Here is a 17875-nt window from a genome sequence, read left to right on the forward strand (position 1 = left end):
ATATTTTCAGTTAAAAAATTAATTTAGAAAAAAATGTCAACTTAATGTTGAAATTTTCCATCAAAAAGTTGAATTTTTAAACAGAAAATATAAATTTTAAGCTAACAAATTAATTTTTTACCATAAAAATTTCATTTTTAAACCCCAAAATATCTATCTTCAACAAAAAGATCATTCATAACCATGTAGTTGAATTTGCAACAAAATATATGAATTTTCAACTAAAACAGATACATTTTCAATCAAAAATGGAAAATTAAAGTTTTAATTAAAAAATTATTATTAAAAATTCAACAAGATAGTGAAATTTTTACCCAAAATGATGAACCTTAAAAAAAATCATTTTTAAGATTCCAGTTCAAATTTCAACAAAATTTTTGCGTTTTCTAGCCAAAAATATGAATTTTGTAGCTAAAAAAGTTGATTTTTTAAGCTTAAAATAAAAATATGAATTTTCAATTAAATTTTCAACTAAAAAAGATACATTTTCAATAAAAAATGGAAAATTAAAGTTTTAATTGAAAAATGATTATTTTTAAATCAACAAGATAGTGAAATTTATAAACAAAATGATGAACCTTCAACAAAAAAATCATGTTGAAGATTCGAGTTCAAATTTCAACCAAATTTTTTAGTTTTCAAGCTAAATTCTGAATTTTGTACAAAAGAATTTGATTTTTAAAGCTGATAATAAAAATTTTCATCAAAAAAGTTACTTTTCTGCCAAAAAGATTAATTTAGAACAATAGGCTTGAATTTTTAAACAACTAGTTCAATTTTCAAAAAATAGTGACATTTTCAACCAACATGTTAAACTTTTAGTCAGAATATATAAATTTTGAAGAAAAAATATAATTTTTACTCAAATAGTTAATTCAGAGAAAAACTTTTGAAATTCCTGCCAAAATAGTGAATTTTTAAAACCAAAAGACGAATTTTTAACAACAAAAAATTAATTTGAATTTGCAACAAAATTTAATCGAAAAATTAATTAACAAAAAAAATCAACAAAATAGTGACATTTTTAACCAAAATGCTGAACCTTTAACAAAAAAAAAATCATTTTGAAGATTCGAGTTCAAATTTCAACCAAATTTTTTAGTTTTCAAGCCAAATTCTGAATTTTGTACCTAAAAAAGTTGATTTTTTAAGCTTAAAATAAAAATTTTCAGCAAAAATTTACTTTTCTAGCCAAAAAGATTAATTTTTAAAAATAAATATGAATTTTTAACTAAAAAGGATACATTTACAATAAAAAATGGAAAATTACAGTTTTAATTGAAAAATTATTTGTTAAAATTCAACAAGATAGTGAAACTTTTAACCAAAATGATGAACCTTAAAAAAAAATTATTTTTAAGATTCGAGTTCAAATTTCAACCAAATTTTTGGTTTTCTAGCCAAAAAGATTAATTTTCAAAAGTAAACATGAATTTTCAAATAAAAAGGATAAATTTTTATTAAAAAATAGAAAGTTAAATTTTCAGTTAAAAAATTAATTAAAAAAAAAACAATTTCCAGAAACAAAAACGTTTTTAGAACGAAATTCAAATTTAAGCTAAATGGTCGAAATAATATAAATTTTCCACAAAAAAGTTACTTTTCTGCCAAAAAGATTAATTTTCATCAAAAAACCTGAATTTTGGTATTAAAATGCTGAATTTTTAAATAAATTTATTTTAAATAAATTTTTAAAAGAATTTACAAATTTTTACCTAAAAAGAAGAATTTCAAACAAAAAAATTAATTTTTAACAATGAAAATTTGATTTTTAAATTCACAAATAGCAATTTTTTATAAAAAAGTTATTTTTCCAGCAAAAAAGTTTATTTTTAACCAAATAGTTGAATTTGCAACCAGAAGAATTGGTTTATAACAAAATAAATGATTTTTCAGCTATAAAAGATAGATAACGTTCAATAAAAAAAATTTATTTTTAAAGACCGATTTAATATTTCAACCAAATTTTGGGAATTTTTAAGCCATCCAGATGAATTTTCTACAAAAAATTTGAATTTTTAACCAGAAAATATAAATTTTTAGAGAAAATTGAATTTTCAACCAATCAGTTAACAACCCGGTAGATTTTTTCTATTTAAATAGATGAATCTTAAAAAAAAAAATGAATTTTTATAAAAGCAATTAAAATTAATTTTTTTTTTAAGACTCCTCAATTCAAATTTCTTTAAATATGCAACCATTTTATTTTTTGGATTCAACTATTTTATTATATATTTAACTTGTTGGTTCAAAAATTTGTCTTTTTTTATTTAATTAATTTGTTTTTTTTTATTACAAATTATAATCGTTTTTTGTCTGAAATATCAGCTACTACTTTTTTTGTTCAGATTTCATTTCTTTTGCTTCAAATTGGTTCAAGTTGAACTACTTTTTTAAAAATTCAATTTTTGTTGTTTGAAGACTCTTATTTTCTTCAAATGAAAATTTAACTGTTCAATTTTTGGTTGAAAATTAGTCTCTTTAGTTGAATATTATACTATTTTGTTAAAAATTCAACTATTTGGTTGAAAATGAACTTTTTTTAAATTAAAAATTTATATTTTCGGGTTTAAAATTAAACTGTTTTGTAGAAAATTCGTTTTTTTTTTGCTTCAAAATTCAATAGTTTAGTTGATTTTTTGCTCTCAACAGGCTGAAATATCTTTCTTGGTTTAAAATTTAACTTTTTTGTTCCAAATTTTTTCTTTTTTGATTCAATTCAACTGTTTTTTATTAAAAGTTTTCATCTTTTTTGTTCGAAATGTCAGTTATTAATTTTTTGTTGAAATTTCATATTTTTTTTCAAAATGGTTCAAAGTTGAATTAATTTATTAAAAATTCATTTTGTTTTTGTTGAAGATTCATTGCTTTAGTTGAAAGATTGTTTTTTAGTCATTTAAAATTAATTAATTTAAATGAATATTTAACTATTCCATTTTTGGTTGAAAATTGGGTCTTTCTAGTTGAAAATTCCACTATTTTGTTAGAAAGTTCAACTATTTGGTTGAAAATAAACTTTTTTATTTATTGGCCTTCGGTAAAAATTTCACTTTTTTGTTTAAAATTTATCTTTCGTTTAATTTGAACTGTTTTTATTTTTATTTTAGATCAAAATGGTTTTTTCTTTTGCTTGAAATTAATTTAAAGTTGATTTAATTTTTAAAAAATTTAATTTTTCTATTTATTTCATTGCTTGGAATTTTTTCTTATTTAATATAACATTAATATTTTTGAAATTAAAATTATAAAATAAAAAAAATAAAAAATAAAAATAATAAAAAAATAAATAAAATTAAAATTATAAAGTTAATTTTAATTTAATTTAATTAAAAAATAATTAATATTATAGGTTAAAAATGCAATATTTGAATTTACTATAATAACTTTTATTATTAATTTTTACAAAAAAAAAGAATTTTTTTATTTATCCAATTTGAATTTTTGTCTAAACTTTCGTATTCGTTGCATGCTTCAGTATTTAAAATTGCTAAATGTCGTAAATCTTCTTTCATATTCTACTTGCGCACTTTTCCACGGTTTTTTTTTTTAATTAATGAGTTTTTTTTTAATTTACGCATGCATTGAAAGATTCTCCTAAAAATTAAAAATTAAAACTGAACCGAATATGATTGAAAAATCTAAAAATTCAAAAAAGAAGAGAAAATAAAAAATTGCCGTGAAAATATTCGTAATAGAAAATATTGCCTTAAGACGTGCTCTCTGAAAATTGCACGTCTTTTTTAATTATTGTTAATGAGTGATTTAATTTTTAATTAATACTCGATGTAAAAATCGAAAAAAGTGAGTGGGCAAATTTTTTTTTTGGTCCCACTCTTTTTTAACCTGCAGAAATTTTTTGTAAAAGTCTTTTTGAAAGCAAAGCTCAATTTTTCTACTCTTAGAGACATTTTTTTGTCCCCTTTCGATTTTCGGGATTAGTGGACTAAAAAATTGTTTAAAATAATGTCGATCTGCACTATCGATTTTAGATCGTATTTTCTAAAAATGGTAATTTCATAGTTAGTTTTTAATCAATTCGTTAGGACTAGAATTTTACACGATCAAATCAAAATCAGTTTCTAAATGCACTTTCTCGAAAGGCCGAGAAAATATCTCTTATTTTTCGACATAATTTTAAATCTAAAATGTTAAAGTTTTTGATTTAAAAAATTTGCATGAATTTTCGGTTTTTTTTCTCGGGTTTTTTCCAATTAATTGTGAAATTCTGAGATAGCTTAAGATTAAGAGAAAAATGGTCTGGAACACATTTATCGTGCCAATTATGTAGATTTAGAGGATTCTAGCAAACATATCAAATTTTACATAAATTTCTTGTCATACGACGTTGTTAAGTATTTTTAGTGTTTTTCAAGTTTTAGAATTAAAAAAAACGAGTTGTTCAGACTCGTTTTTTTTTTGCCTTGAACTTCTCGATTGTTAAGTTAAAATTAATAATTTATTATAAGTTAACCCTTCTTGGAGCGAAGGCTAGTTTTATTAATAATAATATTTTTGACACTTTACACATTTTTTCGAAAATAAAAAAAAATCTGAAAGAGTACATCTATTTATTGATTGGACTTGAAATTTTTGAAAATTTCTAAAATAAATAGTGAAAATCAAATATATATTTAAAAGTATCAAGAAGGGCATATCTTTTAATTAAAAAAATAATTAATAACGCAGATTAGTCAGAAAATGATCCAATAATTAATTATTTTGAATTATAAAACATTTAATTGTTCGAAAATAATTTTTGAAAATGTGTGTTAAAACTGGCTGTTGAATTATTTCTATGATTGCTCAATATTTCGATGTATATTTAATCAGAGTAGGAGGTGTTATTAAAAAACCTACATCTTTTTAGATATTAATCGTGTATTCAAGCAAAATAAACTGTTAACTCTGTAGCAAACAATTGCTTTTTATTTCACAAAAAAAAACTTATTGACTTATTATGTTTTATATTTTATTTTTAGAGGTTTATTTTGATTAAAAATTACATTTTTAGAAGTTTCTGCAATGGGTTGATACTTTTTCTTTTTTTTAGCATTGAATTACTTATTAAAAATATTATTACTCTCGGGAAAATTAATATTTGTTTGAAGATTATTATTTTTTTAATTAATTGTTTCAACTGAAAATTTACCTATTCTATTTTTGGGTGAAAATTTAACATCTTCAGTTGAAAATTCAACTATTTGATTTAACCCTCAAAGTACGTACATGGTAAAAATCACGGTAAAGTGCACCTTGGGTATCTTACACCCCAGCCTACTTAATCATGTATTGTTTAACCCCTATTAAATATTTTGTCACAATAAAATTATCCGACATAGTTTAAGGTATTTTTTATAAGGTAGAGTTGGTTTTATAGCCATTTATTGATTTTAAGTTTTTAAAAAAAATATTGAAAAAAAGTGAAAAAAATGCGTTTTTTTACTTTAAAATGCATAACTCACGCAATTTTAATTATTTTAACCTGAAAATTCATGACTATACTTTTGAAATAGTGTACTATCATAAAAAAAATATTGCAAGATGGGTGCTTTCAGAAAAAGATATTTATTTGCCCCCCAAGATTTTTTTACCTCCACTTTCAGCAGCTGCTAGAATTAATATAATTCTATTAAAAAACAAGATTGCCAATGCGTTTTAATATTTTAAAATACAAATGAGTACCAAAGGATATTTTTTATTCACACAGTATGCACTTAATAAATTTTTATTTTTATGAAGATTGATTAATATCGGTCTAATAAACATTTATAAAAGTTAAAATGACATTATTCATGATAAACAATAAAAATGTTATTTTTTAGCATTTCAAATTGCGCGCGAACAGAAACGAATCAGAGACCGAGCGCGACGCACACGTAGAAGAGTTCGGAAGAGGTGGAAGAGTTTAGAAGAGTGTGAAAACTTCTTGGGGTATCTGGCACCCACAAGGCACTTTCAGGGTTAAAATTCATATTTTTTAATAGAATATAGTTTTCTTGGTGACTAATTCATCTTTTTAGTCAAGAATTTAGCTAATAGGCTGAAAATTCTTTTACAAATTTTTGGTTGAAAATTCAACTACAGTAGGTTGAAAATTCCTTTAAAAATGAAAATATTTGATTACAAATTCATGTATTTGGTTATCACTTTAATATTTTTTTAATATAAAATTAATCTTCTTGGTTGAAATTTTTTTTATAATAAGTTTTTAAATTTGAAAATTAAACGGTTTCATGTTCGGTTGAAAATTGATCTTTTTTAGTTGAAAGTGCAACAATTTGGTTGAAAATTCATATTTTTTAATAGAATAGTTTTCTTAGTGACCATTTCATCTTTTTAGTTGAAAATTTAACTAATAGGCTAGGAATTGTTTTAAAAAATTTTCTTTGAAAATTTAACTATAGTAGGTTGAACATTATTTTTTATATTAATTTTTTTATTTTAAGATTAAATTGTTCAATGTTTGATTGAAAATGTATTTTTTTTTAGTTGAAAAATAAATTATTTGGTTAAAAATTCTTCTTTTTTGCAGAAGATAAGTCTTCATGTTGACTCATTCATATTTTTGGTTAAAAATTGATTTCTTTACCTGAAAAATACTTTTTTAAATTGAAAATTAATTTCTTTCACGTGAAAATTGAACTACTCCATTTTTGGTTCAAAATTTAACATCTTCAGTTGAAACTTAAACTATTTAGTTTAAAATTCGTATTTTTTATATAATATTTGTCTTCTTAGTTGTCACTAAATATTTTTGGTTAAAGATTTAACTATTAAGTTGAAAATTCTTTTAAAAATCCAATATTTGGTTAAAAATTCATTTATATTGTTAATAATTAATCTTTTTTTTAACGAAAAATTAATCTTCTGGGTTGAAAATTCAGTTCAGAATTGAATTATTTTGTTAAGAATTTTTTTTCATATTAATCTTAATCTTTTTATTGACTAATTCATATTTTTGGTTAAAAATTAATTTCTTTGGTGGAAAATTACTTTTTTTTTAAATTGAAAATTAATTTCTTCCAACTTAAAATTGAACTATAAAAATTTATTTTATTTGTTTCAAATTGTTTTTTTACTGAAAACTTAACTATTATATTTTAAGTTATACATTTATCTGTTTATTCCAAACAATTTTGGTAAAAAGTCATTCTGTTGGTTTAAAATTAAAATGTTTTTTGTTTGAAATAACAAATAAAAATTAATATTTTGTTAAAAATTAATCTTTTTTGTTAAAAAAATAAGCCTTGGTTGGAAATGCATTTCTTTGGTTACAATTTAGAAGTTTTTCGTTTGAAATTTATTATGTTTGGTTCAAATTTTGTTTTTCTACTAAAAATTGAATTATTATATTTTAAAATAATTAATTATATATAGATAATTATAAAGAAAATTGATCTTTTCTGTTAAAATTTGAAGACTATAATTTTGTTTGTTTGTTAAAACTTAATCGTTCGGACTGAAAATGTTAACTATTCCATATTGGTTGAAAATTTATCTTTAGTTCAAAATTCAAATATTTTGTTGAAAGTTCGCCTTTTATGGTAAAATATTACTTTTCTTGGTAACTAATTTAACTTTTTGGTTGAAAATTCATTTCTTCAGTCAAAAATTATTCTTCGTGGTTGAAAATTTATCTTTCTGTTCGAAAATTAATGTTTAAACAAAAAATTAATATTTTTTGGTTACAAATTAATCTCCTTGGTTAAAAATTAATCTTTTCGATTGAAAATTCATTTTTTTGGTTGCAAATAATTTTTTGTAATTGGAAAATAATTTTGTTAACTGAAAACTTAGGAAATTAGTCTTCTTGGTTCAATTTGAACTGTTCTGTTGAAAATTCGTTATTTTGTTTTAAAATTTTTTAATTGATTGAAAGCTTATCTCTTTTAATCGAAAATTCACGTCTTTTTTTGAAAATTCGCCTTTTTGGTAGAAAATTAATCTTTTTGGCTGAAAGATCAATTATTTGGTTGAAAATTCCTTTAAAAACCAAATATTTGGTTAAAAATTCTTGTATTTGGTTAAAAATGAATCTTATTTGTTTGAAATAGAATCATCTTGGTTGAAGATTGAGTTTTTTTACTAAAAAGGTAACTATTCTTTTTTTCATTGAAAATTTATCTTTTTGGTTATTTTTTGGTTTCATTCAATTGACTTTGTTTGCAAATATAAAAAATTGTTGAAATAATGACAGTTACACTTTTCTTTAAAAATTAATTTTTTTAAATCGAAGATTCATCAGTTTGGTTGAAAATTTAAGTAGTAGTTTTAACTGAAAATTTGAATTAATTTTACACATGCTATTAAAATTGTTTAAAAAACATTTATAAACAATCATTTTTTGCATTAACGTTATTGTTATCCTAGGTGTAAGGTCGTTAATTATACAAAAAAAATAATTTTAGATTAATTTTTATTTTTGTTAAAAATTGTATTTAAAAATTTTTAAAAGAAATCTTTAAATTAAAAATTGGAAAAATTCTGAAAATCCTGAAAATCTTAACTTTAATTTAAAACTTTTAAGCCAAAAGTCTTCCTCACCTGGAGGATTATTTTTTGTTGAATGGAGAAGAATTTCCGGTCAAATAATACGAATTATTATGCGATTTCACTGACTCATAGTTCTCACGATAAAAAAATTATAATAATTCTGAGTCATGAATTAATTTTATAAGAAGACTAACTGATTCTTACATATTGAAACGGAAAAAAATTATCATACGTAAATTGATAACGGCATTTATGTTTAACATTTCATAACATTATTTTTGTTCAAAGATATTTTTCTTCCTTATTATAAATTTTGGGACAAATGAAAATTCCCGAAAAAAAAATATTCCAAATAGAAGATTCCCGAAATTATAATATTGCCTAAATATGAAAATCCTGAATTGGAAAATTACAGAACAATAAAATTCCCCAACAGTTGATCATATTGCCGAATTAAAAAATTCCTAACAATAAAAAATTACTGAATAAAAAAAAATTAAGAAATCTTTTTTTAACAAGTATTCTTTTTTTGTTTGTTTGAAGCTTCATGAATTTGACGGAAAAATCTTTTTTTTTTAAATTTAGGTATTTAGTTAAAAATCAATATTTAAACAAAAAATGGTTTTAACTAAAAATTTGGCTGTTCCATGTTTGGTTGAAAAGTGTCTTCTTCAGTTGAAAATTCAACTATTTGGTTGGAAATTCCTGTATGTTGTGGTAAAATATTAATATTTTTATTGGATAATACATATTTTTGGTTGAAAATTAATTTCTTACGTTGAAAATTTAATTATGAGTTTGAAAATACCTGTAAAAATTCAAATATTTAGTTGAAAATTTATGTATTTTGGTTCGAAATGTATCTTTGTTGGTAGAAAATTAATATTGGTTAAACATTAATTTCTTTGGCAGAAAATTTTACTATTCCCTTGATTTATTTTTTTTATTTTCTTTGATGAAAATTTAACCATTTTGTTAAAAATTCGTCTTTTTTGGTTGAAATTTAATCTAGTTAGTTGAAACTTTATTTTTTTGTTAAAAATTCATTTCAGTAGTTAAAACTGTAACTGCTTTGTTGAAAAAACGCTCTTTTTTGGTTTATAATTATATTATTAATAATTTCAGTTGAAAAACGTTTTTTTGCTCAAAATTTAAATATTTAGTTGAAAACTATTTTTATTTTTAAACAGAATGTTCTAACTGAAAATTTAACAATTACATGTTTGGTTGAAGATTATCTTTTTGGTTGAAATTTTTTTCATTGGTGGAAAATTAGTTTTTTATTGAAAATTAATTTTTTTAAATGATAATCTCATTTCTTGTCGAAAATCGATTTTGTTTGATAGGAATTTAATGTGAAATTTAATGTGAAATTACGAACATCAACTTTTTGGTAAAAACTTCATTTCTTTGGTTGAAAATTTAATTATCTTGTTAAAATTGAACTGTTCCATTTTTAATGAAAATATATCTTAGATTAAAAAATTATATTTGAAAATTCTCCGCAAATTTAACTATTCAATTTTTTAAATAAAGTTTATCCTTTTTATTTCTTTTGATTTAAAATTTATTTTATTGGTTGAAAATAAATTCCCTTACTTGAAAATTTAACTATTAGGTTGCAAATTCCTTTAAAAATTGAAATATTTCTTTGAAAATTCATGTATTTTGTTGAAAATTCATTTTTTGTATGATTCATCGCTTTAGTTGAAAACTTTTTTTCTATTCAAAAAAGTTGGTTATAAAGTTTTTTTTTTAATCAATTCAATTTTCTGAAGAAAATTGATCTTTTTTGATAAAAGTGTAATCTACTTGCTTAAATATTTGTTTTATTTGGCTGAAAATTAAAGTTTTATCGTAAAAATTAAACTGATTTAACTACTCATTTTTTTTTAAATTTAATTTATTTGCGGTTAAAAATGTTTTTTCCTGAAAATTCATTTCTTTGTTCAAAAATGTATCTATTAGGTTAAGAATTCTTAAAGAAAAAAATATTTGGTTGAAAAAAAAATGTTTGTAGAAAAAAATTTTTTTATAGAAATTTAATCTTTTTGATTGAAAATTTATTTTTCTACTGAAAATTTAAATATTTTTTTTTAAGTTGAAAACATTTTTCTTTTGTTAGTGATTTTAATATTTACTTGAAAATTAATTTTGTTTTAAAATTCACTGTTTGAACTGAAAATTTATCTATTGCATGTTTGATTGAAAATTGATCTTTGTTGAAAATTTAACTATTCGGTTAAAAATTAATTTCTTTGCTTGAAAATTTAACTACGTATTAGGTTGAAATTTCTTTTAACAAATATGATTTATTTATTAACAATACAATCATGAAATATTTTGATTCGAAAATTTTTTAAAAATATTTAATTACTTGTTTAATTATGGTTTGATTATTAGCTGGAAATGTTTCAGTCCATACATTTTCATAACTTAGAATTTAATCCACTTTTTTTATTTGGTTCTATTTTATAATTTTTGTTTAAATTACTGAAACATGCGATCTCATTTACTTTCTCGTTTATTACTGTCATTGAAATTTTATTTTTAATTTCAGGTTCAGGGAAAAAACAGAACGCCCCTTAAATATACGAGTACGTGAGAATAAGAAGACCTTGCTCTTGATGCTTGAGAAAGTGTTGAATCAAGAACACAGAAAAAATGTACAGAAAGGGTATTATTTGACGAGACATGCGATTTTGTTTTTTATTTTTAAAAAGTGACTTTTATATTTTCATTTTTGCTCTACTTGCATATTATCTACTTTCATCTCAATTAACAATTTTATTAAAAAGATTTTTCATTAGTTCAGTTATTTACAACGTAGTAGAATTCTCACCTAAAACAAATCAATCTTCAACTTAAAGTTTATCATAATAGTCAAATTTCCAATTTAAAAAATTAATTTCCAGCCAAATAAAATAAATTTTCAACTAAAAAAAAATTAGTTAAATTTTCAGTAAAATAATTAATTTCCAACCAAATAAAATACATTTTTAACCAAGCAGATCAAATTTTTATAAAAAAAGATAATTTTTCTTCAAAAAATCGAATAGTGACATTTTCAGTAAAATAATTAATTTAAAAACAAAAATAATTTTCTACTAAGTATTTAAATTTTGATCAAAGAAAAAGGGGTTTCAACTAAAGTAACAAATCATTAAAAATAAATAATTTTCAAAAAAATTGTCAAATTTATGAATAAAAAAAATTAATTTTTAACTAAATAGTTGAAGTTTAAACTACTGAGATTACTTTTCTACCAAAAAAAATAGATAAATTTTCAACAAAATCGTTGAATTTTCACCTAGAACAGATAAATCTTCAACTTCTGTATCAGAATAGTCAAATTTCCAATTAAAAAATGAATTTTCAACCAGATGAAATAAATTTGTAATAAAAAATAGAATAGTTTAATTTTCAGTGAAATAATTAATTTTTAACCAAGAAAATAAATTTTTAAGTGTGAAGATAAATTTTCAACCTAGTATGGAATACTTAAATTTTCAGTTAAAATAATTTATTTAAAAACACAAATAATTTTCAACTAAATATTTAAATTTTGAACAACAAAAAAGGTTTTTCAGCTAAAATGATAAACCATTTTAAAAAACGAATTTTTATCAAAAGAATTAAATCTTTCACTAAAAAGATAAATTTCCAACAAACCAGTTGAATTTTCAACTTGAAATGTTTCATTGCCAGTAAATAAAATAATTTTTAGCCAAATAAAATAAGTTTTCAAGGAAACGGTTAAATTTTTAATTTAAAAAATGAGTTTTCTACGAAAATTTATTTGCAAGAAACAGAAATAATTTTCTACCAAGAAAACAAATTTTCAACCAAAAAAATGATGAATCTTTAACGAGAAAAATAAATTTTTAACCAAAAATAGAATAATTAAATTTTCAGTAGTAAAGGAATTAATTTCTAATTAAAAAGGTTGAATTTTTAACCAAGAAGATTAAATTTCTATAAAAAAGATAAATTTTCGATCGAACATGGAATATTAAAAAATGTCAGTTAAAACGATAAATTTAAAAAAATGTAAAAAAATATTAGAATTTCGAACAAAAAAAGGTTTTTCAACTAAAATGATGAATCGCCTTCAAAAAAGCAACTTTTCAAAAAAAAAAAGGTAAATTTTTAACGAAACAGATTAATTTTGAAACAAAAAGTTGAAGTTTCACCTAAAACAAATAAATCGTAAAACAGATAACACTCAAAATAGAGTAGTTATATTTTCAGCAAAGAAAATAATTTTCAATCAAATAAAATAATTTTTTAAGAAAATAGTTCAAATAAACCAAACAGATCAATTTTTTATTCAAGAAGATTAAATTTCTGTTAAAGAAAATCAATTTTCGACAAAAAATGAAATAATTAAGATTCAGTTAAAAAAATTGGTTTTCCAGAAAAGAACTAATTTTCAACCAAACATGGAATAGTTAAATTTTCAGTTAAAACATTTAATTTGAAATAAACAAAAAATTTCGTCTAAATATTTGAATTTTGAACTCAAAAAAATACTTTTTAACTGAAATGATGAATCAACTAAAAAAAAATAGTTAAATTTCCTACTAAAGAAATGAATTTTTAACAAAAAAATTGAGTTTCAACTAATGAGATGACATTTAAAAAGAAGACGAATATTCAACAAAATAGTTGAATTTTCACCTAAAGCAGATCATATTCCAACTCAAAATAAAATATTTAAATTTTCCATTAAAAAATTAATGTTTAACCAAATAAATTAACTAAATAATAATAATTTTTAATAATAATTTAATATTTAGTAAAATTAAAGAAAACTAATTGTGAATTCGATTTTTAAAGAACAGTTTATACGGCTTATTTTCTGTCTAGGTCCGGTGACAAAGGAAAGGCTTTTATTTTTTTTTAAATTGTACTTGAATACGAGCGAGGTCATAGACCTTTCTCTACACCCACTATGGTATTGTCTTACCTTTCAGGATTTAAGATATACATATCTAGTGCTGCGGATGTTCCTCTATGGAACAATGGGTTAGTAGCATTGATATAAATCTTCATTTTTCAAATTAAAATCATTTCCGGCTTCTGAATCCCCGAGAATTTTAAATTAAAAACTTATTTTTCCCGCTTATAAATGCAGTTGCATTTATAAATTATTTATAAAAATATGTCTTAGGATTAGAAAAACCATTTAATAAATTATTATATAACCCTAAAAGTACGTAATATTGCAGCAATGTTGCTGCAACATATGAATCTCTTCTCCAATTAATGTTTATTTGCAATTTTGCTGTGCAACGTTGCTTTGGAATGTGGCTTTCAAATTTTTGAACAATGTTAAAATATCAATTCAAGATTGACAAACAATATTGATGCAACATTGCAACAACGTTGCATGAAAAGCTTGGAAATATGGCAGTAATCTGGCTGCATTATATGAATATTTTCTCATATTTAATGTTGCTTTGCAACTTTGGATTGAAATTTTGCTGTGCAATGTTGATGTGCAATGCTGCTTTGAAATGTAGCTGATTTTGCTTTTGGATTAGCATTAATACTGGTGCAAGATTTGTCGCACAATATTGCATGACAACCTGGGCAACATTGCAGCAATGTTGATTTACGATTTTTCGATGTAAAGTTTGTGCATTGTTGCTACAAGGTTGCTTTGCAACACTGCGATATTATTTCCCAAGATTATTGCAACAATGTTGCAAGCCTATGTGCATGCCTTCTCTAATTAATGTTTTTTACAAATTTGGGGTGCAACGTTGCTTTGGAATGTGGCTGTGCAATTTTGGAACAATGTTACAATATCCATTTAAAATTTTCACGAAATATTGTTACAATATCGATTCAAGATTGACCCACAATATTGGTGTAACATTGCAACAACGTTGCATGCCAAGCTTGGAAATATGGCAGCAATCTGGCTGCATTATATGAATATTCTCTCATATTTAATGTTGCTTTGCAACTTTGGTTTGAAATTTTGCTTTGCAATTTTGTTGTGCAATGTTGATGCGTAAATTTTCTTTGAAATGTAGCTGAGTTTGCTTTTTTGCTTTGCATCAATATTGGTGCAAGATTGTCGCAAAATATTGCATGACAATCTGGGCAACATTGCAGCAAAGTTGCTGTAATATATGAATTTTCTCCCAGAATATGTTGCTGTGCAACGCTGTTTTGAAATGTTTCTTTGCAATTTTTTCTGTGTAATGTTTATATGCAATGTTGATGTGCAAAGTTTCTTTGCAAAATTTCTTTGCAATGTTACTTTACGATTTTTCTATTTAAAGTTTGTGTATTGTTGCTACAAGGTTTCTTTGCAACTTTGCAATATTATTTTCTAAGATTATTGCAATAATGTTGCATGCATATGCGAATGTCTTCTCTAATTAATGTTTCTTTTCAAATTTGCTGTGCAACGTTGCTTTGAAATGTTACTTTGCAAAGTTGCTTTGAAATGTTACTTTACCATTTTTATGTTGGAATGTTGATGTGCAAAGTGGTTTTTAAATTTTTCTGTGCAATGTTGATGGGTAATGTTGCTGCAAGGTTGCTTTGTATTGTTGCAACAATTTTTTGCGACAGCATCACCGCAATATTGAGTCCTGTATATTGAATATCGAGTCATTGACAATTAATATTGTTTTGCAATATTGCGTGCTGTTTGGGTATTAAAAATTTAAATAATAAAAAAATCAAGTTGTAAAAATTTAAAATTTTCAAAATTCTAATTGTAACTTTGATTCTTTTTTCCTAAAACAAAAATAAATTAGAAATTATTTTCTTTTGAATTTTTGGATGGACTTTTGGTATTTTATCATTTGTTTTACTTTGCAAGTAATGTGGTGAATCAACGGTTAGCGTTATCGTCTCAACAAGAATATTGATCCACCTTACTTGAGACCCTCTCTCACCTTTAAACTTAAATTGCGGCTGATTCACAATATGAGTTGCCTGACGAGATTCTCCTTTCGATAGTCAACCTCGTTCACCTCGAGTCCTTCCATTTTTTTACAAATATATGTATATTACTTTCTCTTTACAATTACAAATTGAAATTTAAAAAATTGGGAGAATTTGTTGCTTTCTCTCTAATTTAAAACCAATTTACTCTACCACTATCATTTTCATTCCCAATTTTATTGTCAATCATTTTAATTCATGAGCGCCTTTAGGAGAAGATTCAAATTACATTTCTCAAAATTGAAAAAAAAAGATTGCAATGTACTTCTTTAAAATTTGAATTTTACCCAATTATGAAATTAAATTTCCGATTTCGGCATAAAATTATTTAATGAACAGTGAGTCGGTTTAATCTACCAAAAATGAAGGTCGAGTTCGTTCATCAGCTTTTTGAATAAAGATGCAAAAAGAGCATTTTCAAAACTGTTGAGACCATTTTTTTGAAGATTAAAAAATTCTATATACGGCTATTTGTAGTACTCGGAAAGTCGAACAAATTATCCTCGTGCATTTTTTGGTAAAAAAATGATCAGTCATATAATTTGCAAATTAAAAAAAATACATTAAAATTTTAAGTTAAATAACTCACTATAAACGTTTCTATTCGCGGCTACGATACCGCAAATAGGATCGAAATCGGTTTAAAATTATGGGTTCTAGGATGTTTTGAAACAATTTTTGACAAATTTTGCTGATAGGATCAAATAGAATCGGATAGAAACGGTTATGATAGGAGAAGATAGGATTTGATCGAATCAAAGAGGTTTAAATAGGTTCGGATAGTATTGGATTAGGTGGAATAGGATGAAAGCAGAAAGGAAAGATAGGATCGGATATGACTAGATATAATCGGATAGGGCAGGGCAGGATAGGATCTGATAAGATTGGTAAGTTTTGGATAAGATCAAGTAAGATAGGAACAAATTAAATTTGATAGGATCGGATCGGACAAGATAGGAACAGGTAGGATATGACAGGGTCTGATATTATCGGATAGGACCGAATAGAATCATATAAAATCTGATAGCATCCTATACGATTGAATAGGATCGCATAGAATCGGACAGGGTGGATAGGATCAGATAAAATGGGATCAGTTATGGCAGGATTGTTTCGAATCGGATATGTAGGGCAGGATAAAGTCGGATAGAATGGGATAAAATTGTTAAGTGTCGGATAAGATCGAATCAGAGAGGATATTATTGGATATGATTAGATACGATAGGATAGGAGCAGTCTAAATGAGAAAGGAATGGATATGATCGGACAGATTAGGGCCATAAAGAATCGGATAGAATGGGATAAAATAGAATCTGATCGAATATAATCAGATAGCACAGGACAATATATGATCGGATAGGATACGATAGCATAGGATAGGATCGGATCGAGTTCAGTTATTTAAACTGGTACTCTTATATATTTAGCAATTACAATCATTTACATATGTATTTTAAATGATTGTCACCAATTTTGTTGAAAATTTGATGTTTTTGTTGTTGTTGAAAATGCATTTTTCAACTTCAAATGTAACTATTCACTTTGCACTTTGAAAATGCAACTTTTTGGTTTGAAAAATTATATTTTTAGTTGAAAATATAACTATTATGGTAGAAAGCTGAACCATATTCTTGAAAATTATTTTTGTTGTTGAACAATAATTTTGTTAGCCGAAAATTTAACTAATCCGTTTTGCATTGTAAATGAATCATTTTTAGGCCTTTTTTGGTAGAAAATAAATATTCTTGGTGAAAAATTTGTTTTTTGGGTGGGTTAAAATTCAACTAATTTGTTAGAAATTAATTTTTGGTCAAAGTCCACTAATTTAGTTAAAAGTTCATCTCCTTGGTTCAAAATACGTTTTTTTGTTTGTAAAAACTTAATTTCTTGAATAGAAAATTTAATTGCTCTATTTCCTGAAAAATTGATCCTTTTTTGTTGAAAAGTTAACTATTTGGTGGAAAATTCACTTAGTTTGTTCAAAAATCGTATTTTTTTTGGTAAAAAATTAATCTTTTCGATAAAAAATTCAATTGTTATGTTAAAGGATTTGTAGATTGAAAGTTGAATTACTTAGTAAAAAATTAATATTTTCGTTTGAGATGTATCATTTAAGTTGAAAGTTGATCTCTTTAGTTGAAAATTTAACTATTTTGCTGAAAATTTTTTTGTTTTGATTTAAGTTAATTTTTCAAATTGAAAATTAGTTAATCTACTTTTTTATTGAAATATTTTTTTAGTTAAAAATTCAACTACTATTTGTTTGAAATTTTATATATTGTGTTGAAAATTCATATATTATTGAAAATTCGTTCTTTTTTGATTGAAAAGTAATATTTTAAATGAAAATATTATTTTTGCAATTTTGTTGGAGAATATATTTTTGTTCTTTAATAATTTAAGTATTTGGTTT

The sequence above is a fragment of the Belonocnema kinseyi genome, chromosome 5, assembly GCF_010883055.1.
Source record: "Belonocnema kinseyi isolate 2016_QV_RU_SX_M_011 chromosome 5, B_treatae_v1, whole genome shotgun sequence".
In the NCBI taxonomy this organism is placed as follows: domain Eukaryota; kingdom Metazoa; phylum Arthropoda; class Insecta; order Hymenoptera; family Cynipidae; genus Belonocnema; species Belonocnema kinseyi.